Genomic DNA, 27,035 nt, shown 5'->3' with positions numbered 1-27,035 from the left:
TATTATAATGAGGATAGTTCATGTAAGGGTGCTCCTTATCACACTTCTGCTAGCAGTTTCAGATTGTCAAAAAACATCTTAATTTGCTTACATATTTCTCCAGGATGTGCTTTACTCCCAAGGACAGGAATCCTTGATTAGACATTCCACGTTCCAGTAGGAATCCCCCTTATCAACTTTAGGTATGTCTTGGCCTTCCATTGTGTTTAGAGCACTCATCGTAGCTAAGTGCTTAGGTCAGACCCATCTTCCATACGTACTTGTGTAACACTGAATCTGATTGACTGCGGCCTTACCAAACCTCACGACGTGAACGTGACCTGCCGCTGCTGTTGCACTTTCCCTGGTGGGAAGAACCTTCCTCCGGTAAAGATGCAGGTGTCTGCTATCTGTCAGGTTTTCCTAGTGGATTTGAAGCCATGTACTCATAATAAGGATGGTTGCCCTCCACTTTAGCATCTATATTCTGAGCGGAAGAAATTGAGAGACCAGGGAGTGTGGGCAGCAAACAAGGCGGCTCTTGGGCAGAGGAAAGCTGAGGGTCAGGGAGGGACCCTGAGGGACAGGGGAAGGTCAGTGTGGGAAAGCAGTGGGAGGACAGCAGAAGGAAGTGGAGGTTGAAGGAGATTTGGGGAAGAGATGAGGAGCGGGGGTGAGGAATGCAGACGACTGGGAAAAGCAGAAGGGTTAAGGAAGTTGACTGGATGGGCAGGCAAGGACTGGGCAGCCTGGGGAGAAAGCTGTGAGGGGAAACCACCGCAGTGAGGTGGGAGCAGGGGTGACTTGGGGGCGGCGAGAGGGTCTGTACTAAACACTCCGGCAGGAAGCCCGCCCTGAGGAGACGTGGCGCCCAGGCAGCCGCAAACTACACCCCCCAGAACGCCTTTCGCGGCGCCCGGCACTGAGCATGCGCAAGGGCTGCCGCGCTCCCAAGCATGGCGGGCCAGGGGCCGCCCGCCCCCCTCCCGTCATCGCCCTCCCGCCGCCGCCGGCAGCGCGGGGAAGGCGGTGCCGCCCCGCCCCGCCGCGGCCCCTCGGCGGACAGCGCCCGCCTGCGAGGAGGTGGCGGCGCCGCCCGCCGCGGGCGGGGAGGCCGTGGGGGCGCGGTAGGGGCGGCGGGGCCGGGCCGGGCCGGGCCGAGGGGGCGGTTGCTGCCGTTGGCGCCGCGGGCGGCAGGTGAGGCGGCGCAGGGCGGCCGTGGGGCGGGGGCGGCCCGGGCCGGGCACCCGCAAGGGGCGGTTCGCGGGGACCGGCGGCTGCCGCCTCTTTTCTGAGGGGAAAGCGGGCGAAGGGGAGGCGGGGGACTGGGGCGATGTCTCTTGTGGTCGGCGGCGGCTCCACAGTGGGGAGTGGCGGGGCGGAGGTCCGTGTGGAAATAACCCACGGAATCCCCCCTAGGGTTGCGCAGAGCGGAGCTGACACTTCGGAGGTGGAAACCTTTCTTCTCCGAAGCCGGGGAGCGAAAGCGGTCCGGCCCGGTACCGGGGGCAGGCGACGCTGTGAGGGTTAGCTCTTGTGGGCAGCTGCCTGCACCACAGAAATGCCGTTCAATTAAAACTCTAATAACCTTCCTAGAGGTCAAAGACGCTGCAGGTTTAAAGCCTTCCAGGGCAAGTAAATATGTAGTTATGTTCTCCCGACAATTTTCATTGATGGCTGAATGCCTCGGGAACCCCCCTAGACACCTGTCTTCAGCTCTGAAAGCTTACCGGTCCTTGTGAATTTGGCCCCTGTGGATACGGATGCTGAATTTATCGCATCCTTCCCCTTTGAATTATTGTGTGCTGACTAAGCATGGTGGAAAAGTTTCTCTTGCGTATGTCAGCTCTGAGTGCGTTGCACATACATGTTCTGAGGTCAGGCTTACAGGTCTGTGTGTCCCCTTGCTTCCTTCCAGCCCCTCTCAATTAACCCAATGTTTAAATGGGTTATGAAGATAATGGCTGCTGCTTTAAAAAAAAAAAGGTAAAGAGGTACCCTCTTCTCTGGTGATGAGAATAATGACTGTATGTGAACAACTGGTAAAGGCAAGGGAACATATTGGTGTTTTCACACCAGTACCATAGTTGGATAACTCTTGACAAATGCTGACTTTTAAACGGTGACTGCTGATTCAGGAGAATCTGTTGACTTTGGTAATAAAACAGTAGTGGCTCCTTTTAATAATGATCTCAAAACACTTGAACTGATAGATTGGCTTGTTAGCTCAAGCCCTGACTTAGCTGAGAACCAGAAGAGCTCTTATTCTCTGGGACAACCTTGTCCCCCAAACAAGCCTGACCTATGCTAAACACATCAACTGTAAGGGTGTTTATTTTGCAATGTCATTTTCAAAAATGTGGTGGATACCAAATATGTGAACTAGATACAGGAAAGCTGCTCTGCAGTCTGCTTTTCTGCAAGGGCACATTTTTAACAATTTATGGTTGCAAGGTGGCTGTTTTACTTGGAGTCTCACTTTTGTGTTTTAATTAGCTGTCATCAGAGCTGGAGTTCAGCCTCCAACACTTGTGAAGTATGCCACGAACATGCACTCTAGGTACCTGGTTAATGTTTTGGGACTAATTACCTAGAGCCCATTCTCTATTAAGCAATGTACAAAATGGATTGATTATATGGAAATCTTTTTCCAGTTAAATTTCCAGTCTCCGGAGTCGCATCTCACTGTGGACTTACTGAGATTTGCTTCAATCATCTGAAAATTGGGTATTCACATTCCCCTTATTCTCACCCCCTTCTCTTCTCTTAAAAATTGTTGCTTTAAAGTCTTCAGTAAGTGCTGTTGGTTTAAACAGTTCCCTATGACAGCAGCCCACATTTAGTTACTGTTCCCCAGAGTTTTTAACAGATTTACGTCTGGCCTGTGCTCTAACACAACAAGGTCTTTAGGAGGTGTTTTAAAACATAGAGGCTTAAAGATCCTCTACTAGTAAAACTATCATTTTCTTCAAATGAACAGCGCTGTAGATGACTTCTCTCAGCAGAAGACCTGCTTTCTATTTAAAATGGCTTTTCCAGCCAGAGCATATCTAGACTGTGAAGGAGCGGATTTTTCTAGGAAGTAGTGGGAGGCAGGAAAAATCACAAAAAAGAAGGTGGTGCAAAGGAGAGCATTAAACCACAGAGCTAGAACCAGATCAAAGTTTCTGAGCTGTGCAGACCAAATTTTGCCTTTTCACACTGTGGAACAATAATTTCTTCAGTTGTTATCCAGGGTGGTTGCAGAATTCAGTTATGTGGTTTGGAGCAAGGGGAAGAATGGATCTATGGGTCCATAAAGCTCAAGGAGGAGTGGACTAGGAAGGGTATGTGGAGTTTCAGGGAAAATGGGTGACACTTCCCCTGTTTTGCTGGCCACCTTCCTGGGGAAGCCAGTGGCTGTTCCTAAGGGACTTTGCACAGTTGGCACAGACCACTGACTGAGGCTTAGCATTGGTTGGTGTTTCTGCTGTGCTGGATGAATGCATGACGTGGGACCCTCTTCCTTTTCCTTTTAGGTCTTCACCCCTTTCCTTCACCTTCTGTGGTAGGATGTGTTTCCTCCTCCATCAGCACGCCGCTTGCTTTGACACCGTTCTGCGTTCTTACCCCTGCAACTGTCTCTCCCTGTCCTGGCAGTGAACTGGTAGGTGTGAGATGCTGGAAGAAAGTAGGTTTCTTTCTTTGCCCTCCAAGTACACAGACTGGGCCTCGCAGCAGAGGCAGTGGAAAGGTGCCCACTCACATTTGGTCATGCTAGACAGCCCTCAACTCTGCTTGCGCTTGGAGCAAGCTATGAGCAGGGAATTGAACTCAGCATGGCAGAATTTAAACTGTGAGTTTTCAAAGCCAATTACTGGACGCAGTCTGTCTCTGACAAGCTTCAGTTTCATTAGCTGCCTCCCAGGAGTATCGAGCTGTGCAGCTCACCTTTGCAGAGATCAGATTCTCCTCTGTGATGTTATTAGGTGTTTTTAAAAATAGCTTCATCAGTCCACTTTAAAAGAGCTGGTCTGCTCTGATAACAGTGCCTGCTGGTGCTTTTCCAGATAAGGAACTTGTCACTTTTCCTGCTGTCATACATGCAGCTTCTGCCCTATTTAGAATACAGCTTAAAAAAAGACTACAAAATAACCACCAGTCTTGTGTAAGGATTTATGTGTTTGGTTTAGGAACAACTGAACACTCCTTATTTAACTGCTTTGGACAATATTGGTTTATGAAGAAGATAGGATCAAACTAAATGCAAAGTTGAAGGTAATAATTTCATATACTTGTGTCTTGAGGAAATCTTGATGATAAGATCTCTTATATAACAAGGTGACAACAGGTCAAAGATCTGTTCTTTTTTTCTTTCAGTCCCAATTAGAAGTTCATTAGCTTTTAAAAGAATCTGAAGTACTACATTGTGCATGTATGTGTATAATCTGTATGGTGGTGGGAAGCAACGAGATGAAATAGTATAAAATCAATTTCAATCTCCTCTGAGGGTCTGAAAAGTAGTTGTGTGCCTGTGCACATCAGGAGTATCATGGGGAAACTGCAATTGCATGACATACCTAGTAATTAATTCTATAATGGTGTATGCAGGAGCCATGTTCTAATTTACTTGTTTCTTTGATATTTTGTGAGCAGATGGCATTTTAAAAAAGGTATATTAATTCTGTGGGAATTTGATAATGGCTAATTGCTGGGGGATCAGAAGAGTGTAGCAGTCAAGGTGAGGCTCCTGACTTCTCTGCTCTCAAAAGAGAGGCAGCCCTCTGCAGCCTCATGTGCAAGCTACTATCCTCTTAGAAATTCTTGCTCAAGAATATTCACTGGTGTCCTGAGCATAAATTGGGAACTTGATCGCTCTTGATTAACTGAACTGTGCTCCGTGAACCAGTCACTTACTATTACAGGAAAAAAGGACCAAGGAGATCATGGCTTACTGTAGGACCCAGTGCACTGTGAATTTTCATAGGAAGGCCCTTTAATCTTTCCCTCCTTCCCTCGTTCTCACTTGCTTCGCGGTTCCTTTCCTTTTTCCTTTCTCTGTTTCTGTCCTTTCACCATGCCTTTCACTTAGGTCTATTCATGTACTTTAAGCACCTGCCTAAGTGTTTGCAGCATAGGACCTAAGTACCTATTTGCACTGTAACATCAAAGGATCACATTTCAAAATTACAACTTTTCCTTTGAACAAGAAGAAAAAAAGGTTCCTGGTTGCTATGGTGATGAGCGCTATATAAATGCCTATAAATAAATAAAGCAAGCAGCTGATTCTTCGACTTTGATTTGCAGTATTTTTGCTTTTCTAATGAGATATAATTAAATATCAAAATGGGAGGAGGTGACATTTTACCAATTTTATTGAATACGTTATTCTTATGCCTTCTGTTTTACAGTATTTCTGCTGAGAACAATTAAATAGTAAGTTGTTTATTTGTCTCTCTGTAGAAAGTTGATGTTTTGAAAAATCATAGTCTAGTATTTATAGAAAAACTTTTAGATGCCAAAAGGCACTGCACTAAAAAGGTGGTGTCCATTTTAAGTTTAATCAGAACATACAGTTTGAGCTAAGTGCCTATTTTACTTATCTCTAAGAGACTATTATGTGCTGTCACTACATTTAAGTTCCAGTCAAAAGTGTCTGTAAATGTAATTATGTTCCTCTGCAGTATTTGAAACCCCACTGGTGCACAACAGCAAAACTTGAAAATGTCACTGACTTTTTCTTTTATGTTAAAGTGACAAAGGCAGAGTAAAAAATTGGATATTCCTTGTGGAAGTTTGAGGAGGAGGGGAGGATTGACTTTTTTCTAAGCCTTTTGTTCTCAGGTCCATGATGTAAAAGTAGCTTCCTCTCTGTGTGAAAGGTGGTAATTGTAAAATGGATTGGATGGAGACAATAAACTACTTCTTCAGAAGTCAGCAAGTAGCCATCAACCATTGCTAACAAAGCCCTTTTCACTAGTAATCGCTGGAGCCCAGTCCACTCACTTGCAGTTGCTGACTGCAGCCCAATTCCCCGCTGGTGCACTGGAGTATTCCCCCTCACAGGTGTTTCTCACTCAGGAAATGGTGCACTTGATTTAACAGCAAAGGAGAGTTTATAATGGAAGGAACTTCCCTTAGGGGAAGGGAAATCGGTATTTATCATATACAGAAATACTCCTTTGTTAAAGGCTCAGTCTAGTTTCTTGGTGGAAACTGATTTTGCCACAGTGGCCTGAAGAGATTTCTTCAGTCCTAAGCTGTGGAGTGCAGCTTGTGCACTGGCACGGAGTAGATCTGCTTTCTACCACAGTCACAGCTTTGTATTCAAAGAAGCTCTCAGATTCCCAAAGAACTTTGAAGCAGTATCCTGTCAAGTGTGTGGTAAAATAACACCACATTATTCACTGTCTTCGTTCCCTCTGTGCATTCAGATTCATATCTACTTGCTTCACCAGTTTAAAATATATTTGACTAAAAACCTTTTACTTCAGAGTGAGTAATTGGGAGGACAAGGATACACAGTATTTTTTTCCAGTGACACACAATTACTTTGCACAGAACAAAACATGTACATCTGCACACAGCTATTGAAGGTAGGGGCAGAACAGGAGCAAGGAATGGTGTCCCTGAAGGTGTCTCTTGAGCAGTGACAGCCTGCGCAGGTTTGATTTATGTTTCATAGGCCTGTCACTTTTGTCCCAGCTGAGCTGCTGCTGTGTCCAGGTTGGTGACATGCACCTGAAGAACTGTGACAGCTTCAGTGTTTTCCTGGCAGTGAATTAACCCCAGAGCTGCCTCTGAACCTGGTGCTTTGTGCCATGGGACTGTGCTGACTTCCGAGAGGGTGGCACAGAATCCTGACCCTGACCCTGTGCCTGCCTCAGCACTGTGTTTTGTGTGGACTTGAGGCCAGAATTGGGAGCAGGTTGTGCTCTCTACCTGCTGGAAGGTGGTTTGAGCTTCATGTGTATCAAAGGCAGTTTTACCTGCATTGAGGTTGGGCCTGGACAGTCAGTGTTTGACTTGCAGATCTCACCTTCCTTTCACGGGATTGTGTGGCTGACAGTGGACAAGGCAGTCCAGGGTCTCTCCCAAAAGGACCATTGCAAAGGCTGATGAGCTTTGTAGGCAGCCTGAACCCAAACAGAATCTGTGCTGCCTACAAGAGCAACAGGGAGATGGGAAGGGAGTCTTTAAAGTGCTCCAAGTTCACAGCTACTCCCAGGGCTAACCGCTTGCATTTGATGTACCTGGAGACTGTGTTGATGCTGGAGCAGGACCAGGCTCCAGAGTGATTGAGAGAGTTTTCTCAATTGGAAAGCACTATTATTACTAGTACATACTGCCTTTTAATGGAGTGGCATCTTTATTTAAAAGCCTTTTCTTAGGGTAGGAGGATGAAATACACATATTGATATTAATGACAGGATGAGCTGGTGAGGACAAGAGGTGGAGCTATTGTGTGTCTCCTTTTCTGGCGTGGATAGGACAAAGGGTGAAACAGTGCATACAGCAAATTTTTTTTTCTTCTTCAAAAGTTCTATTTTTCTCTGGGTTTTTTTTCTTTTTTTTTTATGGATGGATGTGATCCAGGACCATCTGGTGGAATTTGCCGTTGTCACATCTAGGTTTTCTGATGTATTGCCTGTCAAGTTATATTGTATGTTCAGATGAGTTTCTCATATGATGTGCTGACAACTACTGACAGCCCTGAGATGGGAAGTTGGAAGCTTGGGGGAAAGAAGAGAGGGGCAGAGTTAGCCTTAAAAATGTAACCTTGATTGCTCTTGATGGGTGGGATTTCATTTCTGGTACCTATGGTTCACTTTTTTAGTTAAGAAAGGTGAATGAGTGAACTTTAAACCAAGTGCATCTAAGTGCACCTAAAGTACTGTAATTAAACTTGGAAGGTTTATAATCCACTCCTAGTTTTGTCATTGTTTTTTTGTTTTTTTCTCTTTGACACTGGGTTCCTCACTTAATCTTCTCTGTCCTTAACTCTCCATCTGTAGACACTCTCATGCTTAGTTAAATTGCAGCCTTTCCTTCCTCTTTTAGTCCTCAATCTTTCCGTGGTCCCACCTTAGAAAGGAGATCTCAAAATGCTTCTGGTTTTATTAGGACACCACTAGGTATCCTAATAATCATAGTATCCCAGTATCCTAATCCTAAATCCTAATATCCTAATAATTCTGTGCTAAAATGAACAAAGATTTTTGGCAAATTAGTACTAACCTTTGCAGACAGATCACATGTATGAAAGCAACAAGCAACTCTGAAATAACTACAGTAATTCTTTTCTTGCTGGTTTAATACTCAAATAATTAATTAAAGCAGGTTTCTTTTGGTGTAGAGGTCCACAGTGCAATTGCATTTCCTCACACATTGACAAAGATAATGCTGTACTTTGTAAACCAGAATCCAAACAACCTATAAACAGTTCAGTTTTGTTCCTCATTTTTTCTGCCATAATTTGAAGCCTCGAGTAGCAATTAGGCTGGTGACAAGATAAATTTCACAACTTGTTATCATTCTTCATTTTTTTAATTGGCCAGATCAGTAAAGAAGTGATTTGTATTTGAACTTTAAAGGTTCTTAATTTATATAGTACTGGTAGAGAGCATAGTACAGGTATTTATGAATAGGGTGGAACGAAGCCTGTTTGTAAACAGAAATGGGTGTGGTTCTGAATGCAGACTCTCCCCCTCCCCAAAGCTGTGGTGGTTATACTGGGTCTCCTGCTCATTAGATCCTGTGTAGGTGTTCATGAAGTTGGAAGTTGCTCTTGGAAGATAAAATATTTCTTCCATGGGTGTTTGAGGCTGAAGGTGACAGTCCCCAAGCTCAGGGCACTCTTGTTACAGTTTCTTCCAGCTAAAGAAGAAGCTGGAAAGCATTTACTTGCCTCTACTTATTCCTGTCAATAGTGTTGGAGCACAAGTAGTGTCTCCTCAGTGCTACTTCCTGACCTGAGGACTGCTAGTGCCCTTCTGTAGCTGTGAAGGGACGTCATGTTAAGCTGAGCAGGCTGGTAGAGCCTGAGTATAGGAAAAAAATCAATCACTGCTTTTTACTCTGATCTTCTGCAGTTCCATACTTTGTGAGTATCAGATGAGGAGACCTGGAAATGATCCAGCTCCTGTGCTGTTGCAGGGGAGTGACTGGGGTATGCAAGGGTCAGTGTGAGGGTACAGCAGCTCTCCATGGTGGTGGTGGGTTGTGTTGCATGGAGCACTGTTCTTGTACTGATCAAGCATCAGCTCAGCTACTGTCAGAAGAAGTGGACTTTGGAGGAAAACCCATAGATGGAATATGGCCAAATTCTCTGCCTGTAACATGGTTGATAGCACTGCAGGGAGGCGAGGCTGGTCTTCAGTCCTTAAATGCATTAAATTAACTCTGGGCGAGCTTGCTGCGAAAAGGGTAATGAAGCGGATTGGAAATGGGATGTGTGTGCTCAAGCACATGCAGGGGGCTTAATACTCCAGGCAGCATTCCCGCAGGCATGTGGCTGGGGAGCAGCCAGGTCATGGAGCACACCGTGCTGTTTGTTAAACGTATCGCAGTTCACAGATGTAGCCGAAATCACTTGTCCAGGCATAAAAGGTAAAGTCAGTTAGGAAGGAGAACAATCCTATCAGGAGAAACTTGTGAGAGGAGCTGGACACAGTCTTGTGTAATGCTGGTTGTGTAGGGCGTGCAGTAGCCAGCACCCTCTCAGGGGTTGCCTGAGTCTGGTGCAGCAAAAATTTCAGCTTCTGATAGTGGAGACTGATTAAGATCTTGACCCATCTATTCTGTTGTTTCAGGTAGAGGCAGCTGCTGAATGGATCTGCAATGTGACTGACAGTTGTGCGGTGCTTCATCTTTATTTCATGTGATGAGAAGGTGGGAGGGTGGAGATTACTTGAAGTGCCTGGCTAGAGACAGAATGTAATTTATCAGTGTTCATTTGTCTGGAGGAATACACAGCCCATATATAATTTAGAAACGTGTTAAAAAATAGGGAGCTGTTGTCTTTTAAAATCAGTGAGTGCTCAAGTCTATTGGTTTAAAATCTTGTTTCTGTGACACATAAACGTGCTGCTATGCATTTAGTATTTATTGTCTGTATATAGTATGAGCAATATGTCTAAAATGAACCAAGAGTGTGTGTATAAATAGTACTGATAAAACTAAGCCCTTCGTAAACTCAGAGTAATGTATATTTTCCATATTTAGGCTGAAATACCTGGAATGGCACATGGATTTGTCCTAGTCAGTTCTTCTGAGATCATATTTAATGTAGATGTTCTTTTCATATGTGATCTGCAAATGGATTTTTTTTGTTTGTTTGTCTCTGTTGCAGTAAGTATCCGTTTCTTCCACTTTTTTTCCTTCTCCCTTTGAGTCTTTTTCCCTTTTTCTGATTCAAGCCTGGCAATGATATGCTATAGCTCAATTATCAGAGGGGGAAAAGAGATATCAGTGTCTTCTACCTTGCTGTTCAGAAACCTTTATTTTTGTTTTCTGCAGTGTAATGAGAGCAAGAACAGGCAGGGTGTTGCCATCCTCTATCACAGGCAGAATGATAAATTACATGTCCTGGAAAGTTTAAAGATGTGTAAGAATGCAAATCCATGGCCCACAAGGATGTGTGGTTGAAAATGCTGATCCAGCCAGGAGTTAAGCACGTGCTTAAATCTAAGCACAAGCATTGCTTCCATTGGGTGTATCTACCTGGCACTATGCAGTGTGGGGTAAGCAAAGCTCTTGCTATGAAAGGAGGATTGATTTGTTTTAGTGGCTTGAAGTAGGAGAAGGAAATGAGCCGTTTCCAGTCTCCTGGAGGAGTGGTCTATGAGTAGTGCAGGTGTTGCTCTTGTGTTTTACTGTCCTTGACTCCACAGTATCAACTGATATAGATGGAGACCCTAATGGTTTGGCATTTGCTACCTTGCAGTGCATCTATCCATTTCCCCTCCTCACTTTTCACACTCTACCCATGTCTACTAACCATGAGCAGAATACCACCTTGTCGTGGTTTAGCCCCAGCCAGCAACTAAGCACCACGCAGCCGCTCGCTCACTCCCCCCTGGTGGGATGGGGGAGAGAATCGGAAGAGCAAAAGTAAGAAAACTCGAGGGTTGAGATAAAGACAGTTTAATAGGGAAAGCAAAAGCCGCGCACGCAAGCAAAGCAAAGCAAGGAATTCCTTCACTACTTCCCGTGGGCAGGCAGGTGTTCAGCCATCTCCAGGAAAGCAGGGCTCCATCATGCGTAATGGTTACTTGGGAAGACAAACGCCATCACTCCAAATGTCCCCCCCTTCCTTCTTCTTCCCCAGCTTTATATACTGAGCATGACGTCATGTGGTATGGAATAGCCCTTTGGGCAGTTTGGATCAACTATCCTGGCTGTGTCCCCTCCCAGCTTCTTCTGCACCTGGCAGAGCATGGGAAGCTGAAAAGTCCTTGGCTAGTGCAGCAACAACTAAAACATCTCTGTATTATCAACACTGTTTTCAGCACAAATCCAAAACATAGCCCCATACCAGCCACTCTAAAGAAAATTAACTCAATCTCAGCTGAAACCAGGACAGTATCCACCCCTTATTCCATACCATTTACGTCATGCTCAGGTCTCACACTATCCAATACATTCTCATTACCCACCGTCACCCTTCCCATCCTTTGATATAATACACACATATCATTCCCTTAGTCTATGGACCACCCCTACAAAATATTTGTAAAATGTCCACAAAATGTCCACTGAGTTCATTTAGTCCATGACTTTGGGCTTCATCTCTTATGGTTGTTACTCAGGACAGGAGAGGTGGTGTGTTGCTTGGAGTTATTGGGCACCAAAGCCAGCTCAGGTCAGGTCACTGCTGCACTTGCACTGCTTCTTGTAAGGCTTCTCCTCCATTGGTTCAGGTGGTTCCGGCTGTAGTAATTCCTATAACATGCAACTCAAATCATGGGTTACAACAATTTAAAGGTATATCCATTACAATCTCCACCCCTGGTCCCTTTGGACCAGGATATAGGGTTTAACATTGCAATGAACTCCTCCCCTTGCTCCTAGCCTGGCTAGCAACAAGGGGTTCCTGCTATAGTAATTCCCACAACATGCAACTCAAATCCCGGGATACAACAATTTAAAGGTATTTCCATTACAATCTCCACCTCTGGTCCCTTTGGACAGACCATCAGGTTTAACATTGCAATGAAGTCCTCCCCTTGCCCCTGCTCCAGCTTGGACTTATCCACAGAATGTAGTACCTTCAGAAGTAAACTTGCTCCAACATGGCCTTATGCACAGCCACAGATGCTTCAAGGTGTACCTGCTGCAGCATGGACTTCATCCACAGCCACAGATGCTTCGAGGTGTACCTGCTGCAGCATGGACTTCATCCACAGCCACAGATGCTTCGAGGTGCACCTTATCCAGCGTGGACTTATCCTTGGGCCACAATCCCTTCAGAGGGATACCTGCTGTGGCACAGACATAACCATGGCCACAGACGTTTCAAGATATACCTGCTCTGGCATGGACTAATCCATGGGCACAGACGCTCTGGGGTGTCCTGCTCCCACGTGGATTCATCCACAGGTCACAGTCCCTTTGACTCGAGTTCACACCGGAGTTCCAGCCTGTCCAGTACAGCAGCACAGAAACAGCAGTGATGTCCTGGCCATCTGCCAGCCCAGGCGCAAGGCTATTGCTGTTATCAAAATGTTCCCAGGCACAGCAGAGTAAGATGACCAGCAGTACAGCAGCACGGCAAGCAGTGAAAGCAAAAAGCAGCCACTACCAAGCCCTAGACTCTAACATACAGTAAGGCAGGCAAGCCCTATGGCAAGCACAGAAGCCTGCCGATTAATAGCTTAACAGCAATAACAGCTATAAATTTTATCTAGCACATTCCAATCAAATCCGTCATTATCTCAAACCCTTCGAGCCCCACGTTGGGCGCCAAAAAGGACTGTCGTGGTTTAGCCCCAGCCAGCAACTAAGCACCACGCAGCTGCTCGCTCACTCCCCCCTGGTGGGATGGGGGAGAGAATCGGAAGAGCAAAAGTAAGAAAACTCGAGGGTTGAGATAAAGACAGTTTAATAGGGAAAGCAAAAGCCGCGCACGCAAGCAAAGCAAAGCAAGGAATTCCTTCACTACTTCCCGTGGGCAGGCAGGTGTTCAGCCATCTCCAGGAAAGCAGGGCTCCATCATGCGTAATGGTTACTTGGGAAGACAAACGCCATCACTCCAAATGTCCCCCCTTCCTTCTTCTTCCCCAGCTTTATATACTGAGCATGACGTCATGTGGTATGGAATAGCCCTTTGGGCAGTTTGGATCAACTATCCTGGCTGTGTCCCCTCCCAGCTTCTTCTGCACCTGGCAGAGCATGGGAAGCTGAAAAGTCCTTGGCTAGTGCAGCAACAACTAAAACATCTCTGTATTATCAACACTGTTTTCAGCACAAATCCAAAACATAGCCCCATACCAGCCACTCTAAAGAAAATTAACTCAATCTCAGCTGAAACCAGGACACACCTTGTCTGTAATAGGTGGTACAGTAGTGTGGTGCCTCTGTTGAAAGGGGAAGGGCTGAAGCATTAGAAGAGACTGAGGATGTTACAAGGGAGTGCATAACTTTTTCTCCCTTGTAAACAGGGAAATATGTAGAAATTTTCCTTAATTTACAATTCAGCCCCTTTCTCTCCTGCCTTTGGACCAAAGCTCCATATACTGGCTTGCTGTCCACCAGCCTGAGAAATCCAGTTTTCCAGAAGGTTTCCAAAAGAGGATTTTTTTTTTTTTTCTGACTGCTGATGGTGGTGTGCAGTGGACAGAGTGGGTCTGGATCTTTTCTTTGTCTGGTTCTTTTTCTGGTTGTCCTTTAGCATAAGCACTCTTTTTGGCTCTGTTTTCTTTCCTCCACTTTAGTTCATTTTCATGCCACGTTTCTTGCTCCTTTGAATTCGATGGCATCTGTGCTTTCTGAGGAAGCAGTGTATTCTCTGCTCTGGGTGCTGTCTGCATACTCTTGGTGGTATGAAGCCGTCCATCCGCTTCCTCCTGGATTTGAGCTTGCATTCAGACTGGGAGGGGAGAAATCATTTGTGTGTACAGATGGAAATGTTTTTATTGTTTTTTTTGGTGCTGAATTAGATGTCATCCCTCCTGCATCCTTGAGACTCTAAAAGAGAGATGGGGGCTGAGTTTTCCTGATGCACTGATTTTATAGCATCGTTAGTTTTCAGTGATTTACCTCCAGCTGGTCCTACAGCATTGCAGCTGGCACTGCAATTCTGACATCCATCTCCTGTGTTTTAAGTGATTTTGTTTACTTCATACAGTGCAATGAGGTCTCAGGCTCATGATTGGAAATTCCTTGGTGCTTTACTGATAAACACAGATCAAAAAGATAATCTCCCAGTCTAGTCTTTTGTTCTCTGGAGCAGTCTTTGAAGGTTGTACATTCTTCTGCTGTACATCCTTTGTCCAAGTGTGTCTTCTTTTTGTTCTCTATTCCCTTCCTACTTGTTTCTTTTCTTCCTTCGCTTTATTTCAGTCCTATGTCTTCTATATTCTTTTGGTTTGCTTTGTTCATGTTTGAGAAGAGACTCACCTGAGTTTAAGTATAGTTGGCTATTTGGACTTGGAAGTTTTCTTAAGAAATGCTTTGTAAGCAAAGGGCTCAGTAATTTGTCCCTTCAGCTCTTAAAGCTTTTTCCACTGACAGCTGAAAAGTTTCACTAACTTTTCCCGTCCTGCCTGCAGCTTTCATTGCCCCTTGACTGTCTCACACACCAAAGCTTGCTTTGTCGTGCCTACGAGAGGCTGTGCTGCACAATTCTTACATCTGAACCAACTGATGTTTCCCTTTTCCATTGTAAAATATTTTGCCTTTTCTTTTCAAAACACACATGCAAGTGTCCTCCTCTCTGCTGGCCTTTAGGTCTGCCTTATAAAACTGAAACAGAGATGTAGATAATTATTGACAGCTGGACTCCTCCGCACAGTTGGATCCAGGAGCTCCTTCTTCAGCTGCTAGATGTTCTGAAGATGATACATGTGTAAAAAGGGGCCAAGGGGCATTTTGATGTTAAACAAGGATTACTTGGTTCTTGTGTGGAGATGGCATATCTGGAGATTGGGATTAAAGATGAGAGGAATAAGAGTTTATTTGATAACATAATTTTTTTTGTATTTGTGAAAAAAGTGTTTTTTGTACCATCCAGCTTACTTGCTGAAGTTCAACTGAGAAAATGTAATTCTCAATAAAAATTGTTTCATTTTTTAGTTGCAAAGATTTGTTTGTATATGGTGTTAATTTCCTTTCCATCTTTTTACTGGTTTACCTTAACAATTTGATTACATGTGTATTTTTGTTCTTGAGAGACGGTGGGTGTGATACAATCTCTGTTTTAAACTGTTACCGTGTAATTAGGAGGGAAAGATGTCTTTCAAGTCTGATCTGCCTGCTTCTCTGTTGCTCAAGGAGCAAAGAGGAGCTGAATTATGGGATTTGAGTCCTTGATTGGAAGTCCTTGTTGTGTAAATTTGGCATAGGCTACTTCTGTTTCAGAGAACCATCTCTTTCTTCACCTTAGAGCTGTGTAGATGCTAGGACCATGCTTGCATGAATCCAAGGAATTATAATGAGCTTCCTAGGCATCCTCTATGTACCTCCTCTATGAAGTGGGCTTGCACACAGATCTTTCTTATTCATCTAGTTAGGCTCTCTGATACAGTAATCAGTAGACCATATAGTTTTTAAAAGATTCTTTTATGAAGTCTTGTGGTTAGCACTGAAAAATAAGCTTTTCTCTCCCTTCTCAAAGCTTCCCGTCTTCAAAACCAGCCTGTTTGGGGTGTTTCTGTTAGATTCTTCTCAAAGCCATGCTGTTTTTAATTTCTTTTGGAGCTAAAATTTCACCCATTATGTTTTAGGGCCCACTTTTGCATACTGTTCTCTGAATAACACTTATTCTTGATAGTTTGGTTCCCTTCAGTGATGTACTAGTGTGAATGTGTTTTGTTCTGAGAGTGGTACCCAACTGAGGGTTTAGACCTTGATTTCTTTAAGCGCAGAAACCCGTGTGTAGTTTTAAGCTGTATGTGAATTTTGGACCACTGGTGACCAATGAAACATCTAAGCACAGTCTGTGTAAAGTACCTTGGCAATTGCAAATGCCTTGAAGGAATTTGAGCTGTGCTCCCTCTTCTGAAGAGGAATGCTTTGTATGTCAATGACTTCTGGATGCGATGGGGTTTTGCATTTGCTTCTGGCAAGCAGACAGTCAAATATAGTTACAGGATGACCACAGTCCATTGCATGGGGCAGTCACTGATGGGCCTTTGACGCACTGGAAATGAGTTAGCCATGAATTGCTTTGTGTCTTAGTTTGCTGTTGGTTTCCCCTCTCCCAGCTGGCCACCTGTAATATAAATTGAGTGGGATGTTGATGGTTTGTGAATCGAAATCCCTTTGCACTGGCAAGATTAATTTCCAGTGTTTGCTCCCTGGGCAGATGAGCCTTCCACCCATACCTGTGTGGACAAAAAGCCCTCCTCAGAAAGATGTGTGACACCAGTTTCATGACCACTTTTTTTGCACTGACGCACCATAAGCTCACTCGTGTGAGCTGAATCAGACTCAGGCTGTTCCTGCTGTTGTGAATTTATTTCAGTTTTGTTGTGAATCATCCATATTTTCCCTCATATCGTTCACAATGGATGGGAGGAGTGGAAGGAGGGAAGAGGAGGAGGGGTGGAAAATAAAAAGGTGCACAAAGATTAATTTGCTGTGTAATTTCCTCTTTGAGAAGGAGGGAGAGATACACCTGGGAAAATAGGTTATCAGACCTCTAAGCACATAGATGAAATACTGTCCTTTCTAACAGACACTCTTGTGTCGTGCTGAGGCAGTCACTTACTCGGCACTAAAACTATATGACCAGATTCATTTTGAGGAGACATGAAGTGGTTTCCTGTGCATGTGTATTTTTATTGCCTTTAGCTAAGTTAGGGCCCTTGGTGCTTATCACTTTTTAATGATTTGTTCTTACCCCTGCTCCTTGCTTCTGGCTGTTTGTTCTTTACTACTTAGGTTATTATTCATGTTCATGCAGAGACCTGAGAGCTAATAGAAAATGAAGATTGGAGTTGCTCTCCCCTTCTCTTCTCCTGTAAGGTGACCTGGGACAGCTTCACACGCATTTATATATGGCTTTGCAGCTTCTTGGCTTCTGACTGTTACAATTGTGTCAAAGGTATAAAACTGAAGCTGGGAAGCTAGCAGCTTACTGAAATTAATTTCTTGAAATTTATAAAGCCACTGATTAATCATCTTTTAATGCAAGTATAAACTTAAGAGCAATATATAGTCTATATATTAATTGTAATCTTTTACATTAATTTTGCAGTAGTCATACATATGTATTATATACCTATATATATATTTAGCACAGATGTCACAAAGTCAAGTTATTATTCAAAAAGTTCTCTAGTCCTTGCTTAATTTATGTGCATGTCTGTCCCATTGGAACACAGGGCTGTTAAGTACATGCTTGTCTTTAAGCGCTGAATATATTCAAGCAAATTAGAGAAGAGGGTTTTTATTTTAGTGTATTTTAGTTTTTAGTATATTTCATCACCTTGATGGTAAAGAAATGGTGGTTATTTTGTGTAACTTTAAGTCACTTGGCAAGATGGCTGCTTTCTAGTCAGTCCTCAGCCTCTGACTTGGGTGCTTTCATCTTTCAGATGCTTGCTGCATTAATACAGGTGCAGATTTGAGTCTTCATAGTTGCAAGAGGAGCTTTTTGTGGCTGTAGCTTTAATCCCTTTGCTTGGGAAGAAGGGTTGGCTACCTCAGCAGTCTTCCTGTCAGCCTCCAGGACAGATTATAAGCACATCATTCTGCCACGAAGAGGGTGGAGTTGGATGAGCCAAGGCAGGAAGGTTTGCCTGGGATGATGTATGTCCTCCATCTCAGACCCCTCCAGACCTGGGATGGGTCTTACTGCCTATGGCTGATATAGATGTATATTTTAGTCTTGTCTTTTCTCCAAGGTCACAAGAACCATCCTCTTTGAGGATGATGGGTGTGACAGTATGTATGTTTTTACTATGGCTCATCTTGGGAATTCTTTGCAAGTGAAAGGGTTCAGACCTGCTCCAGCTCTCCCTGTGCTTGCATAATGCTGCAGGGCTTTCATAACAATTAGATGGCTTCTGTGGGCAATGGCTGCATCGACAGCAATGCTAGCAGGAGTCTGGAGGTGGGGAAGCACATCTTGATATAGGGTGCTGCCTGCAGTGCCCTTGATGTCTCAAAATACTGTGTAAAGTAGCTGAAAGACCACTCTCTTCTTGGCTTTGCAAATATCTGCACATGGATCCAGAGCTGTACATAATGAACGGGGGCAGATGTTTTTAAGTGCAGCTGTTTTAAACAGCAGTTGGTTTATCGGGCTGATGTTGCTCTTCTCTCAGTGACAGTCAGGTTACACTTCAGTTATTTGAAGAGATTCTCATTGCCAAATACTTGACTCAGCATTTGACTCAACAGAGGCAGCAGATCTTGCCAGTGGGAAGGAACGGAACAGAAATGAGCTGCTGCGGCAGGGTTAGGTAAGGAATCTCCCATCATTGAAGGGCCACCAGTGAATAGAACTATGTCAGTAGGTTTGCAGATGTTCCCCTCCCAACAGATACTTTCTGCTTTTTCTCTGAAACTGTCACCCTCTTGTGTGTATTAAATGTCATATCAGCTATTAATGGGGGTGTTGTAACCTCAACAGAGGTGGGGTGAGAAGGAGGGCTATAGGGAAATGATGCATTGATTTATTGGTGGGATTTATGAGGCAAAAATTAACTACCATATTTTAAATTACTATTCAAATAAATAGAACTGTAAGTCTTATATAAAAAAAAAATCAAATCAGGCTCGAACCTCTTCCTCTTGCTGCTGTGCCTTTGATAAATACGCCTAGATTCAATAGTCCTTCGATGAATTTTCAGGCTGCCAAGGGCATGAAGAAGTTCTTCGTAGCTATTGAACTGTAAATTGTTGCATATGACACCTGGAGGAGTTGAAATGGTTTTGTACAAGTAACTCAGTGTATTCATCACACTTCCCCTATTGCGTGCAGTAGTTCACACTGAAGCCGAGAAAAATGATTCATATTGCTTTCTTCTCTTCCCCCTGTCAGTAGTAGCAGTAGCCCTCAGAGTAACATTTGAAACAGTAAATTCCTGGCCCGCAGCCATGTGTTACTACTGCTCTGCTGGGCCCTCTGATGATACTGTAATCAGATGAGAGACAAGGTAAGAATTGTTCTTTTCCACGGGGAAAATCAGACTAGCGTATTTAAGTACTAATCGAAAAGCAATTTTAACAAAGTGTTTAAATTGGCCAGCAGACATTTTTCAGTCTTATGGCCTATGCTGTCAGGAAACACCCTTTTTTCTGCTCCAGTATAAGTTATTTTAGATGATTCGTGAGACCTTACGCTCTGTTCTGAATTTTCATGTGAATATTAGCACCCCTGGGATATGTTGCCAACCCAGAGCCTGGATGTTTTGTGCTCCCTTAGCATCAGTCTAAGTGGTTACATGGGGCGGGGGGTATCCAGTAATACTGTGCTCCTATCAGTTGTTAATATTACACTACTATCATATGAACAGGGTTGGGTTATATGCTGGCTGCATCCCTTTAAGATGCAAGGCTATTGTGTACAGGTGTGGCTGAAGGGGATATTGGAGGTAAAACAATCTATTTGCAATTTTGAGACTCAAAATGGCAGTAAACCTTTTTATTTCCCCTGATTTGATTTAGATTCTCCTTTACCTTGGCTCTGAACTACATTCCTGTCATGCTGCTGTGCTAGGCACCTCCAGGCATTTGTCAGAGACTGGCTAATTGAAGCACACGCTCCAGCTTGGATCGAAACTGCTGTTTTGATCAAGATTGTAGACACTGCTGCTGCCTCCTTGTGGATTTCTTTCCATGAAGTACTAGGACTTTGGTTTGTAGGTTTCAGTTCTCCAGGCTTTTTAGGAAAGCACAAATTCTGAACATACCAGAAATGGGAAGCTTAGGGCAAAGATTGGTGTGGGGAACCGTTCTGCTGTAATCCTGCTTGTGAACTGAGATGTTCTCATCAGTTCTGGAACAACTGCAGCCCACTTGCAAATGGGTGCATAATCCAGTGAAGGCAGTGAAATGCTTGGACATCTTAAGCCCTGTCCTTCAGATACTTCCACACACTTGTTAGCTGTTCACCCCTACAGATCCGTCAAAGTGCCTGACAGTTCCGTTGTTTAGCCTAAAATGCAAGTTTTGTACTTCTGTTATTTCTCTTCTTTTACATACACCGGCACCCCTATGATGTTCACATTCAAGAGCTGTATTTTGCTGTCGTATTAGCATCTTAATTTCCTAAGATGTCTATGAGACTTGCTGGTTATGACTATGCTGTTTGTCTCGACAGACAGGAAAAAGGGACTCTCTTCCTTTTCCTCCACCCTTCTCAGGACAAGTTATGCTGGCAGGGCTTACAACTTCAGGCTAAGTTGTGGCTGCAGGGGGTCTCCCAGGCATGCAGGAAGCCCCACAGCCCTCTGCACGGCAAGTGTGGATGGGGATAGAAGATGGGAGGATGATGTGCTGAGAGCAGATCATGTCGGCTTACGGCTGCCCCGTCAGCAGCTCTTTCAGAGCAACAGTGACAGAGCTGATAACTTAATCCTCCCTGTCCTTTATCATGTTTAAACTGTAACCTGTGATCTTGGAGGCCCTGGATCCTGTCTTCAGCCCTGGAGCCTGTGGAGATGAATACAACCTTGGGGTACACAAGAGGGTTTGATTGTTGGTGGGTTTTTCACAGGAAGCTGCTACCATATTTGTGGCTGCTGGTGTGGTGTGTCCTACCCAGATCCCTTTGACAGTTTCAGTCTTTTCATCTGTAAAATGGGAGATGTGTTTCTTCAGGCGATGCTGTGGTGATAAAGGCCTAATATTAGTGTCATCCAAGAGAGGGCAGATGATCTTACTGATGCCTAGGCAAAAATAGTTAACAAGTAGTGGGCTGTGGGAAGCACCATTGTGAGGCCATGAGCAATACCCAGGGGTCCCCAGGCAATGTTTTACCCTTGGTTTCTCATGTCAGTCTAGGTGAACATCATTTACTTACCAAGCTGCTCTTATGAGCATGAATTATCTCTGCTTCCTTTACAGACGCATTGGCACTAATTACATTTGTAGGTGCACAGTTGGCATAGCTGTAGGAGAGGGAATTGGTTTATCTGTGTCACGCTGCTGACCTGTCATTACTGATGACAAAATGGGAACCTGAAAGAGCACAAGTGACACCTAGCTTGGGTGAGAACAGCTACCAAAGCCATCTCCTGCCTTGGAAACTAGCAGGTGACTCCCCCATGCCATTCATCTGAACAAATATTGCATATAGCTGCAGGAGCAGGCCAGTATGTCCCTGCAGTGCTGCTAGGGTGGTTCCTAATGGGGATGGAGGGATTGTTAGAGTGAATAGTTTAGCATATGACAAATTCAGATAGCTAGCGTGCTTTTCCATAACAAGTATATATTTTATATGTATAAAATATGCATATATCTGTGGAGGAGAATAAATATCTATGAATTTGTCAGGTTGATGTAGAGACATGTAACCTAACTGTGTGTGTGAAATGTGTTTGATCATACTGACACCTTTGTAAACCTAATATTTCTGTAAAACTTGGAGCCAACATCTCTTCAGCCTGGGAGTATGTCATGCTTGAAGCTGTTGAGCAAAGTGGGGTTTGGCCATTGAGATACTCTTCAAAAAATACCTTTTTCTCTGTTGAAGTGTATTCTTGCTTAGGGATTTTCAATATTTTGCTGAAGCCCTGCTCCTTTTGACGTCAGTTTTAATGTTAGCTTCTGCAGAATCCAAATGCCATCCTCCGCGTGTGGACTCCTGATCATGGTGTCCAGAAACCCAATGCTTCCTTTGTCTCCTTCTGTCTTTACCAATACAAGGACTTTTTTTTGTCAGTTCAGGCATGAAATTTTTTTGTGCTCTCAAACTGAGATGCACTTTTGGTTGAAAAGCACTGCAGGAAGAACAATTCCATATAGAGTGTAATTCTGGGACTATAAATAATAAATGCTGTGACTCGGAATGACGCAGGCACCCCTGCAACTTATACGTGCAAGGCAAAGATTCAGTAAATAATTACTTACCTTCTCTTTGTCAGTCCTAAACCAAGAGGGGTCTATTCAGACTTCTTTGCTAACTTGGTGAGTATTGTTTGTGCTGTACTGCTTTTTTAGAAGTTCCAAAAATGTTAACTGTTTTTCTTTTGTGGCGCTGTTTTTGGAGGCTGCAACTTTATGAGGGGTATTAAATATTTATCAAACTCTTAGTTCTGAGCCAAGGCAACCTATTCAAACCTCACCAACTTGCAGTAGGCTGGCGGTGCTGACTATTCGAGAAGAGCTTGGGGCTGCCACACTTAGTGCCTTATGGTGCAGTAGTAATAGACAGTTACTATTTCAGAGTTGTTTGATTTATTTGATTATGTTTCCCTCCCCCCTTTAATGATGTAATTTTGTTCAGTTACTTCGTGGTGTGGCAGATTGACAATGGGACCCTCTTCAGGACTGGGATTAAACTATCCATCTCCATGTGATGTGTTAAATTGTACCTGTGAAATCTATGCATATACCTCATTCCGGGGTAGAGAACAAGCGTATTCATAAATAGAAGACCAGTCTGTAAATGTTGTACCTTCTGCTCCATTAAAATCAAAGCTTGACTAAGATAAGGAGCCCAGCATGGTATGTCTGGATTATTAGGGGTCCCACTGATAAAGTCCCTAACCAGAGGTGAAGGTCTGTGGAGTCAGTGCAAAGGCTTCTGTTAGCATCAGTGGAAGCTAGGTCATGCAGTGGAGCTTTCCAAAGTGTGGAAAACACAAAGTCGTGTTTTCTCAAGTGAAGTCAGCTACAAATCTAACTCCACTCCTCAACTTTCAAAAGTCAGAGGAGAAACGCCTGGCTTGTTTGAGACAACACCTTTGCATTCATAGGGGCTAGAGGGTAATGAGATGAGCTCAAAAGAGAAGCGTGACTCTGGATATCCTTAGTCCCAACAGGACAGGCTGGGGTCACTGGCTGGGCCTGCCAAAGAGGGGATCTATTCTGTTTGCTCTTTTTTTTTATTTTCCTTTTTTTTTTTTTTTTTTTTAAATTTCCCCCAAGGAGCTGTGACTGACCAGTGTCCCTTTTGGATCCCTCAGTAAATTTGCAGACATCACCAAGTTGTGCGGGAGTGTTGATCTGCTTGAGGGTAGGAAGGCTCTGCAGAGGGACCTGGACAGGCTGGACCGATGGGCCGAGGCCAATTGTATGAGGTTCAACCAGGCTAAGTGTCGGATCCTGTGCTTGGGTCACAACAGCCCTATGCAATGCTACAGGCTTGGGGAAGAGTGGCTGGAAAGCTGCCCAGCAGAAAAGGACCTGGGGGCATTGGTCAACAACCAGCTGAGTATGAGCCAGCAGTGTGCCCCGGTGGCCAAGAAGGCCAATAGCATCCTGGCTTGTATCAGGAGTAGTGTGGCCAGCAGGACTAGGGAAGTGATTGTCCCCCTGTACTCGGCACTGGTGAGGCCGCACCTTGAATACTGTCTTCAGTTTTGGGCCCCTCACTACAAGAAAGATATTGAGGTGCTGGAGTGTGTCCAAAGAAGAGCAATGAAGCTGGTGAAGGGTCTGGAGCACAAGTCTGATGAGGAGCAGCTGAGGGAACTGGAGCTGTTTAGCCTGGAGAAAAGGAGGCTCAGGGGAGACCTTATCACTCCCTACAACTACCTGAAAGGAGGTTGTAGCGAGGTGGGTGTCCGTCTCTTCTCCAATAGGACAAGAGGAAATGGCCTCAAGTTGCACCAGCGGAGGTTTAGATTGGATATTAGGAAAAATTTCTTCACCAAAAGGCTTGTCAAGCATTGGAACTGGTTGCCCAGGGAAGTGGTTCAGTCACCATACTTGGAGGTATTTAAAAGACATGTAAATGTGGCACTTAGGGATGTGGTTTAGTGGTGGACTTGGCAGTGTTAATGATTGGACTCGATGATCTTAAAGGTCTTTTCCAACCTAAACAATTCTATGATTCTCTGATTCTATCCTCTCAGGACAGGCATAGGCTCATGCTGTAGTTCAAAGTCCACCTTGAGTTGGTGGGAAGAGGTGGCACAGGCCTGGAAAGCAGGGAACTGATGGAGATGGCACCTTGTCCTGTCAATCCTAGTGGTTTTTAATGTTTCCAGGTGGGGCAGAACCATTTTGCTTGTTCTGTACCAAGAAGGCAGAGGTGTAAAAGCAGCACTCCAGAGCAGGAGATGAGAAAATGTCTGTTTTACTTCTGTGATGCCCTAGTTTAGTAGATACAACAGTTGTGTTTATTCATCGTGTTGGCAGGCTCATTTTTGAAGGTCTAGCTTTGTCAAGAACCTTCTGTTGATTTTGCAGAATGTTATTTGGGTTTGTTCTTTGTTTCTTTCACCTTATTTTTCTTCTGTATTTGGCTTTTAACTGGCAGTCAGAAACTCAAGGTTATAAATTCCATGGTATTACTGTGTTTCTAAGCATGTGTGATGCTGAATGACACCCGCATTTCTCAGTTCTGACAGTGGCTGTATTCAGGCTAGCGGTCTTAGGTCCTGCCCAGGACAAGTCATGATCTTCCTGGGGCTGCTTTGTGCCTCCCAGTTCTGCCAGATCTCTGCCTCAGCGCTACCCTGTTTTCATCTTGTATCGGAGAAAATGCTGCCTCTGCCACAGTAGGCAGGAGAAGCTGGATGAGGGACGTGCTTGTTTTGACGCAGTGGATCCATGTCCTGGGAGGGAGGAGGAGACACCCAAGTGCCATCCTAGATTGCAGGTTGTCCCCATGCAGTGGCCTTCACCAGGGGAGAGTCCTGGCTTCAGTAATGTCAGGGTAATTGATGGTGAATGAGGAGCCCATCACCTGTAATAACTTGAAATGCTGGTGGATCCACACCCCAAAAGTTTCAGGATATTGCAGTACTTAATATTGTGCTCTATTGCTACTGTGATTCAAAGTGTATCATCGCCCCTCACTGCCCCTGCAAATGCTTCAGCCTGTCACTTACCGCAGATTAATTTGGCAGGACTGCTTTGCCTTCTTGCATGGAAACGGAAGGTTTCTCGGGACTGGAGTTCCACAGTAAGCAGGGGCTGTTCATGGACAGAGTGATTGCAGACTTGGTCAACAGTAGCCAGCCCAGGCAGTGTGACTCCATAGTGTAGTGAACCACCACAGATGCTGTAAATCCATTTATCCCCTCCCTTAGATCATTTCCAGCATGTTTTGGGAAGGGTAAGAAGCTGGAGATGCCACCTTGTCTGTGATGCATATTTAGAGTGAGAGTTCAGGTAACATGCTAACCCTTGGAGCTGCCAGACTCTTCTAGTTGAGAGTTTTGAATACCCCGTTTCTTACCTAATTGCATTTTTTAATGCAGAGCCATTTGAGCTTCTTCATTTTGGCAACGAGGATAATTCCTGTCATAAGCAAAAACCTAGGAATGCTTTTCTCTTTTTTCCTTATGTAAAATGGTTGCTCTTCATCTGAGAGTGTCTGTATAGACATGTGTGTACACGTGGGTGTTAAAGAACTTTTCCTCTTTTTCATCATTCTTAGTTTACCTGTTAGGTCTTACTTAAAGGGAAAAAGCCTCCCAAGATAAGCAACAAGGTGGATCCTGCAAATATATGGACAACACATTTGCAGCAAGCCTCATATGTTTCCTTGTGATCTGTCTGCAAGTATGTTCCTACAGAGCTGGGATCCCACTCCTAATAACTGTGTTCAGTGGTGTGGCTTCCTGCCATGAGCCTTTGGGCAGAGCCGTGGGCAGAACCGGGCTGCTCTTCTAATCCTAGATCCAGTTGCAGGATTAGGACTTGAAATGTTCCTAGTCAGTACTGCCTAGTTTGCCATCTTCAAGAAACTGCTCAATCCCCACAGGTTCAAGCTCTGCTGAGAAGATTGGCGTAAGACACTTTCGCCTTCATGACCTTCAGCTTGTACACAGTAAGATACTCTCTTATAAGCCCTGGCTCATTTTTGTGCCTTTGTATTTAGGAATTACTGTTTCTACCGTAAAAGATAACTTCATTTCCAAAATACGGTTCCCTGGATCTCTGAAGGAGGGCACTCACAGCCTTGTTCAATACTAAGCCATTTGCTGACCATCACAGCTGGGAAGTCACTTCCCTGGTGATGAGGGAATTGCTAGAAAGCACGCTGAATGGCTTTCATATCCTCTAGCAAGGGGCATTTTTTTCCTTTCTCTGCTATTGTTTTGTTCTTTTGTGTGAAGTGTTTGGAGTAGTAGTGGCATTAATAATATCTAAAAGCAGGATTTCTAAAATGTGTCCCCCCAAACCAGTTTGCTGTCTGTCTCCCAAGACATGCTCAGCTTTGTGAAACAGCACGATGGTGTTTGTTTCAGTGTGGCCGCCCTTTGGGGGTTTGCAGGAACACTGCAGCAAATCATCCTGCATGCAAGGCTGACCTCTGGGAGGCTAACAAATTGAGGTGAGCCAGCTGGAGCGATAGGACACTGCCCGACAGACAGAGCATGCTCAGACCTGGGGGAGAAAGGTAGTTCAGTCTGCAGATGGTGCACGGGTTACGGTGCTGGGAGCTGCTAGATACGATTTTTTCTTTTTCTTTATGGTGCTGGGGAAAGAAGAGGACTGGAAGAGTGTTCGTTCCCCTGCAAAGCGTAGCTTTAAGGTGTCTTCTTTTTTCTTTCTCCTGTGAAAGAGAGGCACTGGATAGCATTTCCTTTTATTTAGCAACACCAGGTATGCGTGCATGTGCTGAAACACTAATCTACCAGTGATAGTACTTCCAAGATGAAAAAGGTTGCAGATGCTCTGAATTACTGTGTTTCTTTGCTGGGTGTTATTGTAACTGTGCTCTGTTTGCTGTGCTGATCACATACGGCTCTGAATTCAGTTTTGTTGGCACTCCTGGCTGCAGTGTA

General features: G+C 44.4%; 1 protein-coding gene across 4 annotated transcripts in view; it reads left to right on the top strand.

The window, feature by feature from the left end:
* The first annotated feature begins 947 nt into the window (after positions 1-947).
* Positions 948-27,035, top strand: part of POMGNT2 (protein O-linked mannose N-acetylglucosaminyltransferase 2 (beta 1,4-)) — a 36,472-nt gene continuing 10,384 nt past the window's right edge. For 2 of the 4 annotated variants that reach the window (XM_072853896.1, XM_072853897.1), the window contains exons 1-2: positions 948-1,176; positions 3,498-3,625. The gene's annotated coding sequence lies outside the window, so the exon portion shown is untranslated. The remainder of the gene's footprint in view (positions 1,177-3,497; positions 3,626-27,035) is intronic. The other 2 variants (XM_072853899.1, XM_072853898.1) reach the window with 1 other exon arrangement.

This window comes from Ciconia boyciana, chromosome 2, assembly GCF_034638445.1.
Source record: "Ciconia boyciana chromosome 2, ASM3463844v1, whole genome shotgun sequence".
Lineage (NCBI taxonomy): Eukaryota > Metazoa > Chordata > Aves > Ciconiiformes > Ciconiidae > Ciconia > Ciconia boyciana.
The sequence above is the reverse complement of the archived record's forward strand: the minus strand, read 5'-3'. Positions and strand labels throughout refer to the sequence as shown.